At 35.6% G+C, this 19114-nt stretch overlaps 1 long non-coding RNA gene across 8 annotated transcripts in view; it reads left to right on the forward strand.

Moving 5' to 3' along the window:
• LOC136035459 (uncharacterized) overlaps positions 1-19114 on the forward strand; it is a 127978-nt gene that overhangs the window by 89482 nt on the left and 19382 nt on the right. For all 8 annotated transcript variants that reach the window (XR_010619437.1, XR_010619435.1, XR_010619436.1 and 5 more), the window contains one exon: positions 6445-6589. This is a non-coding gene — a long non-coding RNA (uncharacterized LOC136035459). The remainder of the gene's footprint in view (positions 1-6444; positions 6590-19114) is intronic.

The following is a 19114-nucleotide window of genomic DNA, read 5'->3' on the forward strand; positions in this document are numbered from 1 at the left end:
GAAGTTTTTCCATGGAAGATCATCCCCCATGGAAGATCAGCCCCACCCCCCACCTCAACTCTCCCTCCAAACCAACCCCCTGAAAACGTCCGTACACTTCCCAGTAACCATTAGTATATGTAAACACAGGTCAAAGTTTGTAAATTGCAACCCCTCCCACGGGGATTGCGGGGGTGTAAGTCGTCCCTAAAGACACCGTTATTAAGTTTTTCGACTATGGTGAATAAAATCGCTATTTCGGAATTTTGATCCGGTGACTTTACGGAAAAATGAGCGTGAGAGGGGGCCTAGGTGCCCTCCAATTTTTTGGGTCACTTAAAAAGGGCACTAGAACTTTTAATTTCCGTTAGAATGAGCCCTGTCACGAAATTCTAGGACCACTGGGTCGATACGATCACTCCTGGAAAAAAAAACAAACAAAACAAACATAAAAGCAAATAAATAAACACGCATCCGTGATTTGTCTTCTGGCAAAAAATGCGAAATTCCACATTTTTGTAGATAGGAGCTTGAAACTTCTACAATAAAGTTCTCTGATACGCTGAATCTGATGGTGTGTTTTTCTTTAAAATTGTTTGTCTTTAAGGGGTGTTTCCCCCTATTTTCTAAAATGAGGCAAATTTTCTCAGGCTCATAACCTTTGATAAGTAAGACTAATCTTGATGAAAGTTATATATTTAAAATCAGCATTAAAATACAATTTTTTATGTAACTATTGGTATCAAAATTCCATTTTTAGAGTTTCGGTTACTATTGAGCCGGGTCGCTCCTTACTACAGAAGCATCATGTGTTTCTGCTCCGCCAAATGGAAATTGAACTCGGCAGATAAATAGTATATCACCCATCTAGTTTTTTCCCTATATATATATATATATATATATATATATATATATATATATATATATATATATATATATATATATATATATATATTATCGTTTAAAGAAATATTTTATGTCTTCTTGTATGATTCAACTTGCTGAATTTTCAATTTTCCTGTATATATTCCTTTATCAAGCACCCATTTTGCGTACTTCTTTCTCCTGATTAGCCTATTTGAATTTCTGCGATGTAAATATTTGAATGTACGCATAAATTCCTTTAGATGCCCAAATAGAAGATATAGTATTAATATTTTTCTGCGGTTTCGATCAAATCAACCAAAAATTACCATCCACGTCACTACATTGTATGGCGGTGTCTGAAACCACAAAAATCAAGACTGTACCCCGGGAGGGGGTAGGGTATTTGACCTCCTCCTAAAATGTTTGTTTGACTCGTAAAATCCTGGGTGGGGGTAAAATTGGAGCCAATTTCCCAAATCACGTGAAAATGACAGTGAAAACTGAAAAATGAGTCATATATTACCATAAAGCCAAAGATACAATAAAGAAAACTGACCTGTTTCTCTGGATACTTGAATTATGCAGGCTTATTTTAATTTTGACAAAATTTTTGCAAAAACTGAGTTTCAGCTGGGGGGAACTGTAGCCTGGGGGACAAACTTGGGTTTGGAGGGGGTAGTTTGCCCCTACTTTACAGAAAATTACGCCCTTGAAGGGTACGCTAGCAATAATTCAATACGTACTGTACTTTTGCCAAAAGCAAATCTCTTGTTCTTATGCTATTTCAAATTTGATAATTATCATTGAAAGCTTCATATTTTGTATTTGCTGCTTTACTATGGTTTCAATCATAGCACAACTTGGCAGAAACAGAGAAGAGAGAGAAAGGGAAAAGAAGGGAAAGAGAGAAGGAAAAGAAAAAGATTTATGCACATATTAGGTATTATTAAATTGAATATATATATATATATATATATATATATATATATATATATATATATATATATATATATATATATATATATATATATATATATATATATATATATATATATATATATATATATATATATATATATAAATGTGTAAATTTATAAAACATATATTAAATTGTGTAAATTACTTAGGAAACAATAATTTGATGCAAAATGTATATTTAACAAGACTACAAAATAATTTTCAAATTTAACTTAACTTAGAAATTTTTGTCAGATGACTTTTTCTTGAAACTAGGCTTTTAATTTTATATCAAAATGCACGTCAATATAATTTGCAGTCACAATTAATAAGAAATCTTTGAGGACACTGAATTTGGGTTTTTAGAGATTTGAGCTTGTTACAAGATGTTGAACAAATGCTAATATTTTTACCTCCGGGTTTGAATTTTTGCTTGATCTTTTTTTCGAGCTATTTAACTATTAAAACACTGCAAAAACTTGAAATTTACCGTCGAACAGAAATTCAAGAATAGAAAAGAAAATTTATAATATGTGAATGCTTTAACGGCTTTGCCTTCTATATTCTAAGTTGTTCAACTCTATAAACTGTAAATACTTCCACGTAAGTCTTAGTGCTTGATTTCAACAATAAAATAGAGATCCTTCCATCATTTTAAGCAAATCATACTATATAGTATCTATTTAAATAAATTTAGCTAATATTTTCATGTTATACAGACATGAACACTGGTAGGGGAATAGGAAGCTAGAGGATGATTGCCCCCCCCCCCCGGGGGAGAGAATAAAAATAATAAAAACACTTCAGAAAATGACTAAGTTATAAGATAGATGATACTACCTTTTAGAGCATTGAAACTATATTGGTTTATTACCATCACGCCTAATCCTCGCAATAAAAATTCATTAATAGCAAGCATAGTCCATCATCTCCCAATAACACTCACACATTTCAATATAAAAAAATACTAGGTATTATTGCTTTAAATATTATTTTTTTTAGTTTTTCCGTTAAATATTCCTTCTTCTCATTATCATTATTATTAATATTTGCTAACTAGAGACGGGAAAAAACTAGAAACAAAGAACAAAAAGAAAAAAGAAAAGAAACAAACCGATTTCAAAACAAAAATAAACAGAAGTTGCGCCTAAATAGACCTATTTGCCGTCTCTCAAACGTTATCATGGATCTTTTTGGCATCACGATTTAAAATTTCATCTACAAAGAATTTTTTGCCACATTACTCTTAGCTCCAACTCAAACCATCGCTCTAACTTGGGTCACTAAAATTATATATCTGGGGTGCAAATGCATTAAAAGTAATATATATATATATATATATATATATATATATATATATATATATATATATATATATATATATACAATCAGTAGGTATGTTCTTTTTTTTAATCGAAGTTCCAGTTAAATGACAGGAAAGAAAGCCAAGCATTTCAGCGTTAATATGCTCATGCTTTTTTAAATAAATAGATTTATGCACTCCTTTGTTTTGAGCTTTTTTTTAAATGTTCAATGTATTGTCATAAGTAAACAAGTAAAAAACTATTGACTTAAAGTGCTGCAAAACTTCTATAAAACGTACAATGTGACAAAATTTGTTTCTCCCGTTACCTGGATTGAGATTTAAGAACCAAGCGAGTTTTTGCCTTGTATTGGAATCTTCCAGTAGTTGATGATGTTATACATCAGTGCAATAAAGTGTGAATCCTATCAGCTTAGTGCTATGATACAAATTCGACAGATGATAAATAAACAGACTTTGTAATAAATAAGTGAACTATTTAATGTAGAGTAAAAGGGCGTTTTGAACTAATAACCAGTCTTTGGGTAAGTCTTTTGTTGTTTCTAGTGAGAATTATCAAAACGAACGCTTTTGCATGATAAGTGGGCAACTGTCTTTTTAAAAAGATTAATATCATTGACGACCACTTTTGATCAGCTTTTGATCATCTTGGAATCTTCTATTTTAAGTTGTATTTTAAGGGACTGCGTTATTTACCCGAAGGAAGAATCGCCGTTTTACATATGAGGATATGTCATGGAAACTCCTCGTTTCAGTAAATTTTCTGTTTAGAAAACACTGTCTTGCTTTTGATTTAAGCTTTACAAATTTTGATCATTCAGGAGAGTTAAAGAGGGTCCCTCTTGTAATAGCTCCCTCCTGGCAGCTTATGATTTTCTTATTTGTTATCATTTAAAATAGGGATGTTAAAACGGGGACGCAAATTAGATTACCATTTGCCAATGGTAAAACCCTACCTTGCTTCGCTAGCACCGAAAAAATTCTTGTTATAAATCTAAAAAGATAATTGGTATATTGAAAAGTAAAATGCAGTCTGCCCCTTAATATATGTTTTATTCTGTATGATGGAAGAAAATAAATTAGTTTTGAAAAAGAAAAAAATGCAGGAATGTCTCTATATTTCGACCATCTGCACAGATCACCAGAACTACTAGGCATCACAACAAACTACGACCACTTAAGTACCACTTAAAAACAGTGTCACTTAAGTGCCACTTAAGAAAATATTCGTAAACTACTTTATGCCATAATTTGTTAGCGTATTTAAAAAGTGACCTTTTTTCTGGTACTTACGTGTCATTTCGACCACACTCAAGAAGTGATGTTAGGCTAATCAGAACGAAATATACCAAAATATGATGAAGAATTAATACTTTAGTAACAAAATTATGGAAACTACAGCCCAGAAAGCACTATATTAACCTAACCTAACGGATAACATGTGGTCGGGATAACATGTAAGTAGCATTTTTTTCGTTTTCTATTTCTTTTGTAATTGTAAAAGTAGAATAATTTAGAATTTATTTTTATGCGGTACGATAGGTACTTAAATGAACGAATACGAAAATGGAAAATTACTAAGGATGTATCAAATAGAAGTGGTAATGTATGGTATGTTGTATCTACCCATAGCAAAAAAGATATTAAACGTACCTTAGCCTCTAAATTCATCCAATAAATAAAATCAATTGATCATCCATTTTATTCATATTCGATCCATTTCATTTAGTATTACAGCTTTGAAACCGCAATCATGTTATTTTCTATCAATATTAATGATAGTATTGTTGTCTTAACGGTACTTGTATGATATAACCCCTACCGCTCAAGTTGTTCATGCATTGACGCCCAGTAAACCAGTTTCTTTTTCTAGTTTCTTTCAACTTAGCGCTTGAAAAGACAAAGAGAAGTGACAGAATAAATGGGAAATATATAATTTGGGCTACATATTTGCACATAAGGGAAGTTGGGTAAAGTATTTGGATAGTGTTAAGTCAGAAAACAATTCTTACCCCCACACCCCCTCCTAACCCTCCCCTCCCCCCTAATGTGTAAATATACAGCCCAAATTTGTTTCTAGAGTATTATGCTTTTATCATAGTTAGGCAGGTCTATATTATATTAGGACTAACCAAACTTCACTTCTTGAGTGGCAGGGGGTATATTATACAAGTACCGTTGTAACTTTTGTGTAAAATCATTTTTAGTTTTAAGCATAAGACACAGAGAGCAAAGCTTAGACTGAAAAATATCTGAATAAATCTCATTCTTAGTTTATCTGTTTTTAAGTTTTAACAACTAATAATGTTTCCTAATAGTATCGTTATATTTTAAGTAACAACCTTTATATAATAAAGTTTATAAATTTTACTCAATTTATTATTAGGATTCTCAAAACTGATCAGACATATCAAGCCTATTTTGTCGTTTTACTGTAAAGGTTCAGCTATTGACTTCGTATATTTAGTTAATAATATTAGTCTATTATATTCTTTTTTTAAAATATTGCTATCATGTTTCTCCTTTTTTCACTCAGAAAGGTCAGAGCTTAAACAAAACGAGAAATAAAAACACATTAAACATCTATCTAAACACAGCTCTTTAAGGACTATAATAATAACTTATGTTATGGATTATATTATGTTAAGGTTAAGGATTAGCCTATAATGATAACTTAGCTACTTTTCACTTGCAGTTATATACGTGAGTAGCTTGAACTTTAAACTTGATTTTCTTTTCAATTTAACCTTGTGTACATAGGATTTTCTGTCTTGCAATTTTAGGACTTTCTCGTATTTTGATTCAAGATTGGGTTAAACTGATCCACACATGTCCTCGTAAATCTCCTCCTAATTTTGAAAAAAAAAGTCTCTAAGGCCGTAATTCGTATTTTACTTTCAGAAGCATCCCATTCTCTTTCTAATCTTCTTGGACGCTCTAGAGAATTGAAAACTCTTATAAAAGCATGGACAAAAACTGTGCATCTCAGTATTGATCTAAGCATTGGATTTTCTTTTGTTCCAAATTATGAATCCAGCTTGCTTGGGATGACAGAATTAAGGCGGAGCTTCAAGTTTAATTTCATTACTCCTTCTCTGATTGGGTGAAATCTATAGAATTACTTTTCCGAACTGGAAATTGAATAATTACTTACCTGGTTGTGTTTCTTTTTTAAGGCCTCAAAAAAACATGTTAACAGATTCTTAAAAGGAAATTTCAAGCAAATTTCAGGAAAAATATATTAAATCCATCTGTTTCCTCCGTTATATTGAAATTGAGTTTCCTGAACGATTTTAATCAATTTTGTTCTGATCTAGAGTACATGTTTCAAACGGTAACAGAAGTCAACAATAGCATTTATACCTCGTGGGACAAGAAGGAAGGAAAAGGGGAAATTTCAATCTTATGAATTTCAGTAGTTTCATCGTCTAAGCCGTGCGAAACGGAGTTTCCAAATATAAGGTGAGATTTTCTTTACCTTGGCGCGGTTTACAAGGTTCAAATATTCCTAAGAATATTATGTGTTCAGCCATGTCTAGAAAAATAAAGACAGTGAGAAGGGTATTAGAATGACAAAGCTTTATTCCGTGTCTTGTTAATATTCTTCCACAACATTTTCACGTCTATCGAAAATGGGGAAATATAACCCCTGAGCCATAAATGCTTTAATGGAACTATTATGACAAGGCCAGAATCATCGCTCGCGAAGCTAAAAAAGTTGGAAGGAGTGAAAGAGGGAGAGAGAGATAGAGAGAGAGAGAGAAAGCGCGAAAGAAGGAGGGAAAGAGAGAGGGGAAACAGCTTAGAAAGATTTTAAAGAGATATATCCAATTCTTTTTTCTTTAGCCTACTGTAATTTACCTTCTAATTCCTTCGACTAGTGATGACAGCGAACTAGCAGTGAAGTCAAAGAGGGATTTTAATTTTATACCCTTCAAAATATTAGAACCTATGTCAAAAAATGTGTATTTTGTTGCATAAAAGGCGTTAAAGGCCTTTTCTATTGTTATAACCAAGACTGGATTCTTCCCAGTACTGAATTTTGGCTTTGCTATTCTGATGAACACAAAGGGTTGAGAACTAGGCCTATCGAGGAGAGCTTCTTAAAACAGGGGTGGATCTAGAGCAAAATCTTGAGGGCAGGGGACAATTTGAAAACGATACCAATAAGGAAATTCTTGGGGGGGAGTGGGACATGGGTGACAATAATTGAACAAAATGCCAAGTCTATCTTGAAAAAGGAGTGGAAAACAGAAAGAAAAAACAAGGAATGAGGGGGTAAGAAAAAATTTTTGGGGCCCAGAATCCTCCTGCACCCTGGATCCGCCACTGTCTTAAGAGCTACTCAAGATTTTCTATTGACAGGGTCTCAGTTAGATAGCCCAAAGCAGTGAAAAAACACAGTAATTCAAAACCCCATCCCGAGTGGTGTATATCTATGGAATGTAGACTGGGGCCTAATTAATTTATTAAAATTTAGGGTGATTTTTATTAAGCAAAGAACCAAAAGAATTATTTTGAAATCTAATTTGGGAGGTTGGTGAATGTCCTCAAGGACTTTGAAAAATCTCTTTTTAGGGGTATTTTCACCCTAAATTGTCTTTTTTGGTATTTTTGTTAAAAAAAAGAAATTTCCACCCGGAATTTGAAAAAATAAATGTTACTCCCTCTTCACAAAGCTACTGGAGTTGGACTGCCCCCGAAGGAATCTCCTTAAAACGCTCCCTGAAGTGTTGCTTGCGATTTGCCGAAAACAAAAAACTTCGAACGGTTTTCCTTTTATACCGTAAAATTAACGAACAAAAATTGCTCAGAGTTCCAGGAATTTCTTTTGTCCTATGCCAGTAACGTTGAAATCAGCAATTTATTTACACGGATTAGTCTAATAGACAGTAAGTCTTCATCAATATTCCTTTGAAATGAATGGAATATTGACTGATGAATCGTTGGTTGATTCACAGTTTTAAACATTGTCTCAGCAAACCAAACAAGCTGCCTCAAAAATTACAAATCAAAATTTTGAAAGCCTTATTGAAGCATTTATGTTTTTTTATGTATTTATGTTGGTTTTATTTCATATATACATATATCATAACTAGAATTTATATATTTAATACTTTTAACTTAAATGGAATCGAAAGAGTAAAATGTTAAGAAAAAGAATGTGCCCTTTCAAATCAAAAGTATGCTGGGAATCGCAAATATTGAAATTGCTTATTTTTGCTCTACAAATTCAAGGACCATATATTTTTTTTATGTTATGCCAAACAAACATGCAATTCTAAATTATCATCAATAAAGTGTATAAGATAGTTTAGCCTGCACGGGGAAACACGGCTCGGCAGTACCACTCTTATTCGTTGCAATCAATATGAGCAACCATAAGAGGGGGTAGGGGGCACCATCCCCCTGGCCAAGTGGCGCTGTCTTATATTTTCATATATTTTTTTATATTTCTACTATACAGCATTGGAAGTGCTGATTAGACCAGGTAAGCTACCTCCCCCTAAAAATCAGGTTATGGGTGCCCATGGCGACGACTGTTCGTTTTAAAATTGATAAATTAATAATAGTGATTTGATTTTGTTATGATTTTGATTTGTTAAATTAATCTTGTCTATTCGTTTTGTGATTTACTGCTCATATTCATATAAATAATGGGGTCACTCGTTAATTAATCAAATAGAAATTTCGTCAAAGAATTAGTATCGAAACTGAATTGCCGTTTTTTAATTTTTCTGTTGCGGTGGATGTTGACGATGTCCTAATAAGTCAAATAAAAAGTAAGCAGATGCGTTTTAATTTAAAGAGATTGCTCGTACATCTATTTATTCAATTGATTTACTATTTAATCAATTTATGCATTAATATATATTATGCAATTCTGATAATTTTTTATTGGCCCTTTTTTGTGTAATAATGCTTGTTTCAACGCTGAGGATTTTTGACACCTTTAAAGTTGAATTAAATAGGCTAGAGCAGTAACTATTATTACCAAAATGAAATCTAAGCACAAAAAAAAAATACATAATCCAGCAAATCCAGCAAATTTTCCAGGTATATCCAGAATAATCCAGCAAAATTAAAGCAAAAGGGTGGTATGACACCTTCCCTCCAGCCCTAAGAGATGGTTGGGGACTTGCCTGTCATTTGACTTTAAGTAGTTTCGACACTTAAATGCTTAAACTGATTTTTTTCGCTTAGGTAATCAAATTTTTTCACCAAACGGTTTCACCAAACATGGGTCACATTATATAAAATTCAATTGAATTCAGGCACTAAAAGAACAGTTCACAAAAAAAAGAAACAAAAAGTTAAAAAGCCATTTAGCCAAAAAAATTGTCAAATTGATATGCAATTTTCGTTTTAATTATTCATATACGGTGAGCCAAAATCAAAACCTGCATTAATTTAAAAACATTCAGAAATTAAATAAAAAAAAACAAGTTTTTTTTAACTGTTTAACAAGTGATAATTTTAATTTTTTAGTCCAAACTTTCAAAATACCTGACCATTTTAAAATTAGTTTGCTGGTAAGGCTTGATGCTGGTAAAGGTTTGCGAGTAGATACAGAGGAAGCTTTAAGGTACAAGAATTAACAAAGAATCTGACTTGCCAATTGAAACTGGAATAATTTTTGAAAATTTAAACAGAATCACTAAAGTTATTATGTAAACTGCAAAAATATTTATGATGTCTGAGTCATAATTCTAATCTTTCAAGTCAAACTAGAAAAATACCTGATAAATTTAAATTAGTTCGGGTTTCCTTTTGCTTAAAGTGACTCGTTATGTCATTTTATGGGATGGAATTCTGGTCTGAAATCAAGATTTGTTTAATGTGTATGAAAGAAATACTCAAAGCAGGCGAGAAAGATGTTGTGACTAAAGTAGGAGCGAAAACCATAAACGAATCAAGTAATAAGCGAAACCGAACTGATGTGACAGCTGTTGTGGGGGATTGTTTTCATTAATCATCCCGAAGTTCTTACACAAATGCAAGGGCCATTGACCAGAACTTGCGATTCTTAGTCAAGTAAAATGAGTCCCTGAGAAGTTCAAATCGCCTGGTCGAACAATTCGATTTCAAAACTGATTGTTTATTTTGTTCGAGTAGAGTAGTTTTCGAAAAGACTCAAAAGAAGGAAAACAGCTTTCAACAGCGCGCAACAGAGTTTGGTGAGACACTGGTGAGACTTCGTCAAAACTATGTGAAGCGGAGATATAGATGCTCTTTCACAGCGTTTGACGAATATTTATCTGAACCCTCAATCAAAGACGTGACGCAGGGAGGGAGGAACATTTCTAAGGCTGCCCTAAAACAGCATGCAGCCGCAGATGCCTTGTTAAGTAAAAAAAAAAAGATGATTTCCTTAGCAACGCAAAAAAACAAGCAGGCAATCATCAGCATGCTGCCCAGCTACCTTAATGATGTGGAATGTAAAGCATACCAGTCGCCAGCCAATGCTGACCTGCTGATTGTGATGACTGCGGTGGAGTCAACAGAACACCAACCCACTGTCTTAATAGGAGAAAATACGGACTTACTAATCTTTTCGCTTTACCACACGAAGCGAAACTGCAAACCGGTGTTCTTCTATTCCGAGTCAAATTCACAGAAAACTGGAGGTCGTCTGTGGGATATATTAGCAGCTGAACTGAAACTTAATGATATCCTTTGCGACCAAACTCTTTTCCTCCATGCCTTTCTTGGATGGAATTCGGCTTCGTAAATTTATGGCATAGGAAAATCCACTCCACTGAACTACGCAAAAAAGAAGAAAAACTTCCAAGATATCGCCAGACTATTCCTAGATTCAGCTTCTACAAACGACAACACTGGAAAAGCTGAAGAGATAAGGCTAAAGAAGATGAAACAAGTCTTGACCAGGTCTGCTGTAAGAAATCCCTCGAAAAAGTTGTAAGTTCTGGGAAGCATATAGAGGCAAAAACGCCCCCAACAACAAGCGATGTTTGCAAGTATCATTCGCTTCGAGCATACTTCCAAGTACAAGCGTGAAAAAATGTTGAGTGTCGACTGGATCTTTTGGATTATGGCTGGCTTATTCGGAAAGGAGACTTACGACCCGTGCATTCAGATGGATCACCGACACCGCCTTCCCTTCTTTCAGTGTTTCACTGTAGTTACAAGAGCGAGTGTTCGACGCTGCGATATCCTAGCAAAAACATGGCTTAAAAATGAGCCTGGGCGTGTGGCAATTGTAAAGGAAAAAGCAGTTCTAACTGTGAAACAGTTGGTGCTGGAAACCCTGATGACGATAGCGGGAAGAAGAAGATCAAATTTTTAATAGGTTTGCCAGTATCCAATGAATCCCTGTGTTACTGTGATTTTCTGCCTTGTGTAATTGATCTCTGTGTTGCATTATATCTGAGTATTTCGATCTCTTTTTTGGAACTAACATTCTTTCTCAGCTAAAGAAAGCTCTTTGACGGAATGTTTTTTGTTGTTGCCGAATATGCCTTTCAACTTCCCCTCCTCCTCCTCATTCTTACTCACTTTCACAAAACTGAGGCTCCAGAAATACTGGACTTTACCTGGACCCAGTCTTATTTATTACCAAGGCACGAGGCTGCATATGTTTTATCAAAGGCCAAGTTTAATAAGCACCTAAAGCCTGAACCTTTCCCCCAACCTTACTTTCTCTCAAAGCCTTAAGCCCCAAAAAAATATTTTGACTTCAAACGTTCAGTTTCATATTCATCAGAAAAAAAAGCTTAGAAACGACACATCTATTCAAATTTGCTGGTATTTACTCAATCAACATTTTTTGCCTCAACCTCAAATTCAACCTGAAAAAAAGAGAGTGGCAAACTTTTCGGATTCGGAATCAGCAGACATTTTTTGAATGGGTAGTGAAAGAATCATTTGTATAGCAACTTCTTTGAGGTTGATCCTTTTTTCACAATTTTCCTAGAACCTCTCCCCAACCTCACTCTCCCTCAAAGCTTTAGGTCCTAAACATTTCTTTTGACTTTAAACGTTTAGTTTCATGTTCATCAGCAAAACAAGAGCATAGAAATGACATATCTAATCACATTTGCTGGTGTTTACTCAGTCAACATTTTTTGCCTCAACCTCAAATTCAACCTCAAAAAGTGAAATTGGTGAAAGAGCTTGAGGGGTAAACCTTTTGAATTCAGAATCGGCACATATTTTTGGGTCGGACAGTGAAAGAATCGTCTGTATAGCAATTTGTTTGGAGTTTACCCCTTTTTTCCACCATTTTCCTAGACTAAACCTAGAATGAGCAGTAATTGCCAAGGTTAAAGAAATGGTGCCTAAAATAAACAGAATCTTACTCTGAGGAATGAAGCCAAACAAAATTCAACTACGGTGGATAGAGATTGAGCCAACGCCCAAATCCCAAAAAGGCTAGAGTTTCATTTGAACTTAAACTAAAACTAATTAGACTATTTAAGTTAAGGATTATGTTTACATCATTGTTATTTCTAAGTTTGGAAGAAAGATTGGCAAAGATTAGGATTCTTTACATCAGCAAAGCTAAATTACCTCTAAATTTAGGAATTTTACCTCAACATAGAACAGTCTTGCTGCTCCTCAAACCACTCGTTGGCCGTGGTATGTGGCCGTGGTATCTGTCGTAGGAATAGCTATTTTTATATTTTCCAATTGCAATATTAGTCTCAGATTGGTAATCAATTAGCTCAGCACAAACACCATCATTTTTTTCTTAGAAGGAATTGGGAGGGGCTGTAAAACTTGAGCCCAAGTGTCTAAGTTTTGGCCCTTATTTCATACAGATTGACTCATTTTAAGACTCTGGTTTCAACAAAATATAATATTTCTTTTTGTAAAAATTAAAATGTATAGGGTCGGAGTATCGAGTAAGAACAGGCTCTTCTGTTCGTTTATTTATGACAAAATTGAAAATCCGTGAGATAATGAAACACCCGTTTGGACCTAATTTCAACAATGGAGAAAGTTTGATAGAAAGAAAGAGGTTGAAGACACGGAGCCAAGGTTCTCACTTTTAGCCCTTTAGTCAGACAGATTAATAATCCCTGCATGACCCTGACTCCAAAAAGGCGCTAGATGTCAAACGTTCTATTAAATAAAAAGAAAAAGGCATTTAGCCTAGGAATTGTACTTACCCTGCACCCCCCCCCCATCGAAGAAGCACCTTTTTTCATTTTACCGTTTTGATTAATATGAGTGTCTAGAAATTATGACCCTATGTCATTTAGGCTGAGGAGACAATGCTTCGATCATGGGTTGTACCGACTCTGATATTTCTCTGCATTTGTAGAGCTGTCAGAAACTTTACTGAAAACACACAGTGCTTTACTGAAAACACACAGCAATATATGACTTTTAAAGAGTAGAGGAATAAACCACCTTAGGAAGTTTTTAAAGTAGACAAATTAAGTATTTCAAGTCATTTTTACATTATTTGAATTTGGCTAATTTGGTAAGACTTTTTGATCATCATTTTGTAGACAAATCTGAATTTAAGTGCTATTGACTTGACCGTTCTAACAATTATTTAAATTTATCATTCCGAATTCTATCATTGCCTATGTAATCTTTAGTATTCATTTCGACGTAGAGTATTTCGCTTTTAATGTTTCCCTGTGAAATGGTTAAGTTAGCCTTAGTATATCATAACGGTTTTTGATCTTGCTCAGTAAATATTTATTAATAAATATGGTCTTCTTTTATTCTTGTTCTGCTACTGCGTTGAAGTGAAAATACTGAGCTAAATTCATTTCAAGCTGGCATAACCTCTGATTCTGAAAGGAAGTAGAACCGTTCATAGCAGTGGCACCTAGGTTACCCCCTATGCAGGGTCACAGCTCCAGCATTTTTAATGGGATGGCAAGAGGGGTCCGTATTCGGATAATCAAGGGCCGTGGGCTATGTAATACTTTTTTCTCCAAATTAATCGGGTGCAACTGCCCTTTTGACCCCTGAAACAACGCTCATGTCTCCATGGCAAACATTAATCATCTTTATTTTCTAAAATCACCAAAACACACCAAGAGAGAAACTTGCGATAAAGTACTTTAGCAAAAGAATATATCCATTTCTATCAACCAAAACTAAAAGAATAATAGTATTTGTACGTAACAACTGGTTGCAAATTACAATTTACTCTTTTGCCCTCATTATCTAAGCCGTCCTCAGGCTTCTGAAAAGTCTCACATAAGTTAATTGAAAAATGTATCTACGATATAGTGAATACAAACAATGGACCATTGGGACTAAACTAAAATTTTCATTTGCATCTTTCTTATCCTTTGACCTGCAATCAATTATAGACGTATACTGTTATGAAAAAATGGACCTTCATTACTAAATCAAAGTAGCGCTAACAACCACAATAGACACAAGAAAGAAGAAAAATATGTGATGATCACTTTTTCGTTAGGTATAGGAGGCTGTGTCATTTAAGAAGGGATTTAGAGGGTATGAATGATAGATTGTTCCCAGCTAAGTGGTTTTGGTTGTTCAGATGATAGAGAAATGCTAGTTTTACGGATGAAATGCTAGTTTTACGGATGCAGATTGTTCATCAGCTAAAATTTTTTTCAAAATCCTTTGGCAAAACTCATAAGAAAACTTTTTTCTAAAGTATTTTCTTTAGTTTGCACAATTTCCTAAATATATTTCTCATAAGTTAATAACTTATTTCTCATAGGCATATAACTCATAAGGATTTGTCATGAAAATGCACCACTCCAAACTTGGAATTGGCACAAACTATGCCAGGGCATCAACTCCAACACAGAGATTGAGTACAAGGTGCTTTGGTTCCAATGGCTGTCCAAAGAAAGCACTTGCTTTTCGATTCCCTTGGCCTTAGTTGGGCTATGGGCTAACCACCCAAAAAGGAGTCTTTTGCTAGATTAAAACTCATCTAGGATCAAACTGACCTCCGTAGACAATCTTTGGCACACCCACATACCATCTAAACGAAGATGTTTACGATTGTCTACAGAAATGTATGAGGTCTAAGAACTAAGTTAGACCAGTTCCTATGTTCGTTGAACTTCGTCCAACCATCTATTATGTGCATTATTAAGAAAAATCTCAGCCACGAGATACAAAACAGCAAGATTGCCATACAGGTTTACACACTCCTCTGACGAGATCAAACGCAACCATGGCGCGAAATTCAGAGTGGAATATGTCTCTGTTTATATACAGAGCTGTATGCTACATTCATGCCTGAACATCCTGAACTCCGTGAATGAAGAAGCTCTTTGAGTTAGGGTAACCTTTCCAATTAAGTTTTTGATCGCCAGGACCGTGGAAACCTCCAACCTGACAGACTACTAGCTACTTAAACTTTTGTTGATTATAATCATGGAAAATACGCTGTCTGCCATTGTCTTTTATGGAGACCTCAAAAGTCCATCATAGCTTATGGCTTCATAACATAAATACCGGTAGGGAGGAGTCAAACATGTGTTATCCATCCCTGTCATATTGGCTTGAGGAACTTCTTGAGTTTGATACCTACCATGGCCCAAACGAATCATTTCGTCTAGATCCCTTCCTTACAGATCACACAAGCTCCTTTGAGGTTAACAATCAAGCCTTCAAAAGTGACCAGGTGACTCATTTCCACGGTTCACGCGCTCCACGCGTTCAAGAGTGACTGATTTCCACGTGTCATCACGCGTGGAAATCTTCGTATTCTTCCCCGGATAAAGCACGAGCAACTAAACTTGCAATACAAAAGAGAAGATTGCAATGGCTTATGAAACGCACTTGCCTCTCAGCAATGGAGAGTCTTCTTCAATGAAAGCCCTGAGGAAGCTGGAGATAGGCGCAAGCAGGTAAAAGTTAATTCTATCGTAAGCTATATTCCAATGAAGTCTACCCAGATATCCATCAAGGACAAACCTTGGCTAAAAAACCACCTCAGAAAGGCTATCGAAGCAAAACAAGTGATGGCTATTCACAAAGAGGGAAAAGAACAGAATTAATTTCATCAAAACACATAAAAACTAAGTTTGCGCAATTCAGTTTAACACGGAGAAAAATTCCCAACTAGGGTTGAGGGTGCTTCTGCAAAGAATCGATGGAGAATTATCAATAAAGCCTAAACATTGTCTAAGGGTACTGCGAATTAGTTCACTAAAAATTAAAGACAAGACCGTTGTGCAAGACTCACAAGCAAAGATCAAAGCTCTTATTAAGGAGGCTCACTGAAATACTGCAGTGAAAAATTAACTGAACCTCTGTCATAACTTTTCAGGCTGTGTTTTTTCTCTGGAACTTTTACGAACACAGGGAAATCTACCCATGTATTTACCAAAACTATATAGTAACCCAATGAAGACGGGCTCACATAGATTTATTAGCCTTCTCTCTGGCATTTGGAAGTAATGGCCCAGCAGCAGGAGTGGATGGAACCTCTAGCAAAAGGATGCACCATCAGTCTATTGGGATTTGACATCATAGCTATGATGTACTGTGTCTGCTGCTGTTGGTCGAAAGTAATTGAGAGATTTCTTTCTGATCTTTCACTGTGGACTATTTCAGATGGATTCATTTCCTACAAACATCCAATACGGCCAGGTGCATCGCGTGGTAGAATCTTGGTACCTCAACTTTTACTTATCTACATAACAGTATGGGAGACATCCTTGCAAGCCCTCTGAATCATTTTGCCGACGACATCACAATACACGTAGCCGTCCCAACACCCAAAGACCCAATACCAGCTCCCTACCCCTACATACCGATGTTTCTAAAACTGCCAAGGAATTCGACGCATGGATGGTCAATTTGAATGCATCAAAACAAGGGAGCTCCTGATGATGAGGTTGAAAATGTTACACATACACCCCAACTTTATCTTCACGAATGGAGTTCAAAAGAGAGTTGACGAGCTTCCTTTCCTGAAATTCTTTTTCTCCATAGATCTCTCTTGGAAAAACTAAATTGATAGGATGAGAATCTCCTTCGTAAGAAAATTGGGGACCACTATTTGCGGCCAAAGTCTTTTATTTAGCCAAAGCCAGTTCATTCATCCCTCTTTACGAGTTTTACTTCGGCCCCATCGCCGAATATGGATACCCTCTTCATTCGAATTTTCTGATCACGTTTCTGGCACCACTTCAGAAGATCCAGAATGGGGCTGATAGTAGCTACCCATTACTAGCCTTTCATCTTTTAGTGAAAGGTTTGACGCAGTGTGGATTGTTGTTCTCTACCGTTTACTGAAGTCACCTCCTTCTGTAGAGCTTCCACTTATTGCGATTTTGGTGTTCTACCCGACAATGTAGAAGACATCACGATACACGCAGCCGTCACAACACACCAAGACTCAATGCCAACTCTCTACCCCTACAGACGGATATTTCTAAGACTGACAAATGGCACGATGCATGGATGGTCAATTTGAGCGTATCAAAACAAGGGAGCTCCTGATGACCAGGTTGAAAATGCTACGCATGCACCCCGACTTCATCTTCACGAATGAAGTTCTAAAGAGAGTTGACGAACATCCTATCCTGAAATTCTTTTTTTTCATAGATCTCTCCTGGAAAATCTGTATTGACTGGATGAGAATCACCTTCGTAAGAAAAACTCAGGGATCACTCTTTTCGGGAAAGGCGTTTTATCGCCAAGTTCATTCATCCCGTAGTATAATACTTAGTTCAAAGTTTTCAAGTCAGAAACATGGGGTTTAATTACACCATCTTCCGGTCTGGAACTGAATTACGCTGTTGTAATTGGACGGGCAGAGTACTAGGTATTATACAAGGTTGCCACAGGACAAATAAGCGTAACAGTATCATAAAGTATAGAAATGTAACTTTTCATAATTTTTGATGCATATTATTAGTTTAATTGTCCCTGTTCTGGCCGGATTAACTAATTTTATTCATGCAACAGAAAGAAATATATTTTATAAATTTCCGAGTTGATTTAGTCATAATAAGATTCTTTTTCTCAAGAACAATTTCGCACAATGGTACCTCCCCCCCAGACAAATGGGCAGTCTGTATCTCGACCGCCCTTTATTCGTATTTCAGAACCAGTACCATAAAGGTCCCTAAGTAAAAAGCCATGTGCCTTAAATGTATATTTTATTTTATTTTATCCCCTGCCCAAACATTTGGGAGGATAGTTGTGGAAACTTGGAAGGAGTTCTAGTGCCCTATTTAAGAGTAAAAAGCAATTAAAGGGAGGCTAACCCCCACCCCAGTTTCCCTTTTGTTGCCAAGGCCCTCTCATCACCATGGCCCTCCAAGATATCTGATCAAAGTTTCAAATGATGATTTTGGTCAAAATAGCTGAGGGATCCAAGAGTATACATCCGGAGACGACAAGATACCGAAAAAGCCATGGGGTAAGGAACGAAAATTACACAAGCTAGATCTACGTTGCATGGGCAACGTGAGGTGCTGCGGCAACCTTTATTCGCGTTCGCCGAGTAAAGTGTTGCGAGAGCAACACTTTGGTTTTGTTTCCTGGCTTCGATTAAATGCTGAAGCTGTTAATCTGTAAGGATCTTAAAATAAATACTAGGTACGCCAACTCGCAAAAGTTGCAAACCCCCTAATTGCAACTAGCAAAAGATGCAAGCCCCTCATGGCTGAAGAAGATTGTAGCCTAACAGCCGGTTATTACTTACAAGTCCCCTATATGTATTAATTACACAGGAATCAAATTGGTCTTACCATCAAATACACTGGAAACAAATAATATGTACACCAACTAGCAAAAGTTGCGAACCCCTCATTGCCGAAGATGAATATGAGCTAACAGCCGACTATTGACTCGCAAAAGTTGCAAACCCCTAATTGCAACTACCAAAAGTTGCAATCCCCTCATGGCTGAAGATGATTGTAGCCTAACAGCCGGTTATTACTTACAAGTCCCCTACATGTATTACACTGGAACCAAATTGGTCTTACCATCAAATACACTGGAAACAAATAATAGGTACACCAACTATAAAAAGTTGCGAACCCCTCATTGCCGAAG

Source organism: Artemia franciscana, chromosome 14, assembly GCF_032884065.1.
Source record: "Artemia franciscana chromosome 14, ASM3288406v1, whole genome shotgun sequence".
NCBI lineage: Eukaryota > Metazoa > Arthropoda > Branchiopoda > Anostraca > Artemiidae > Artemia > Artemia franciscana.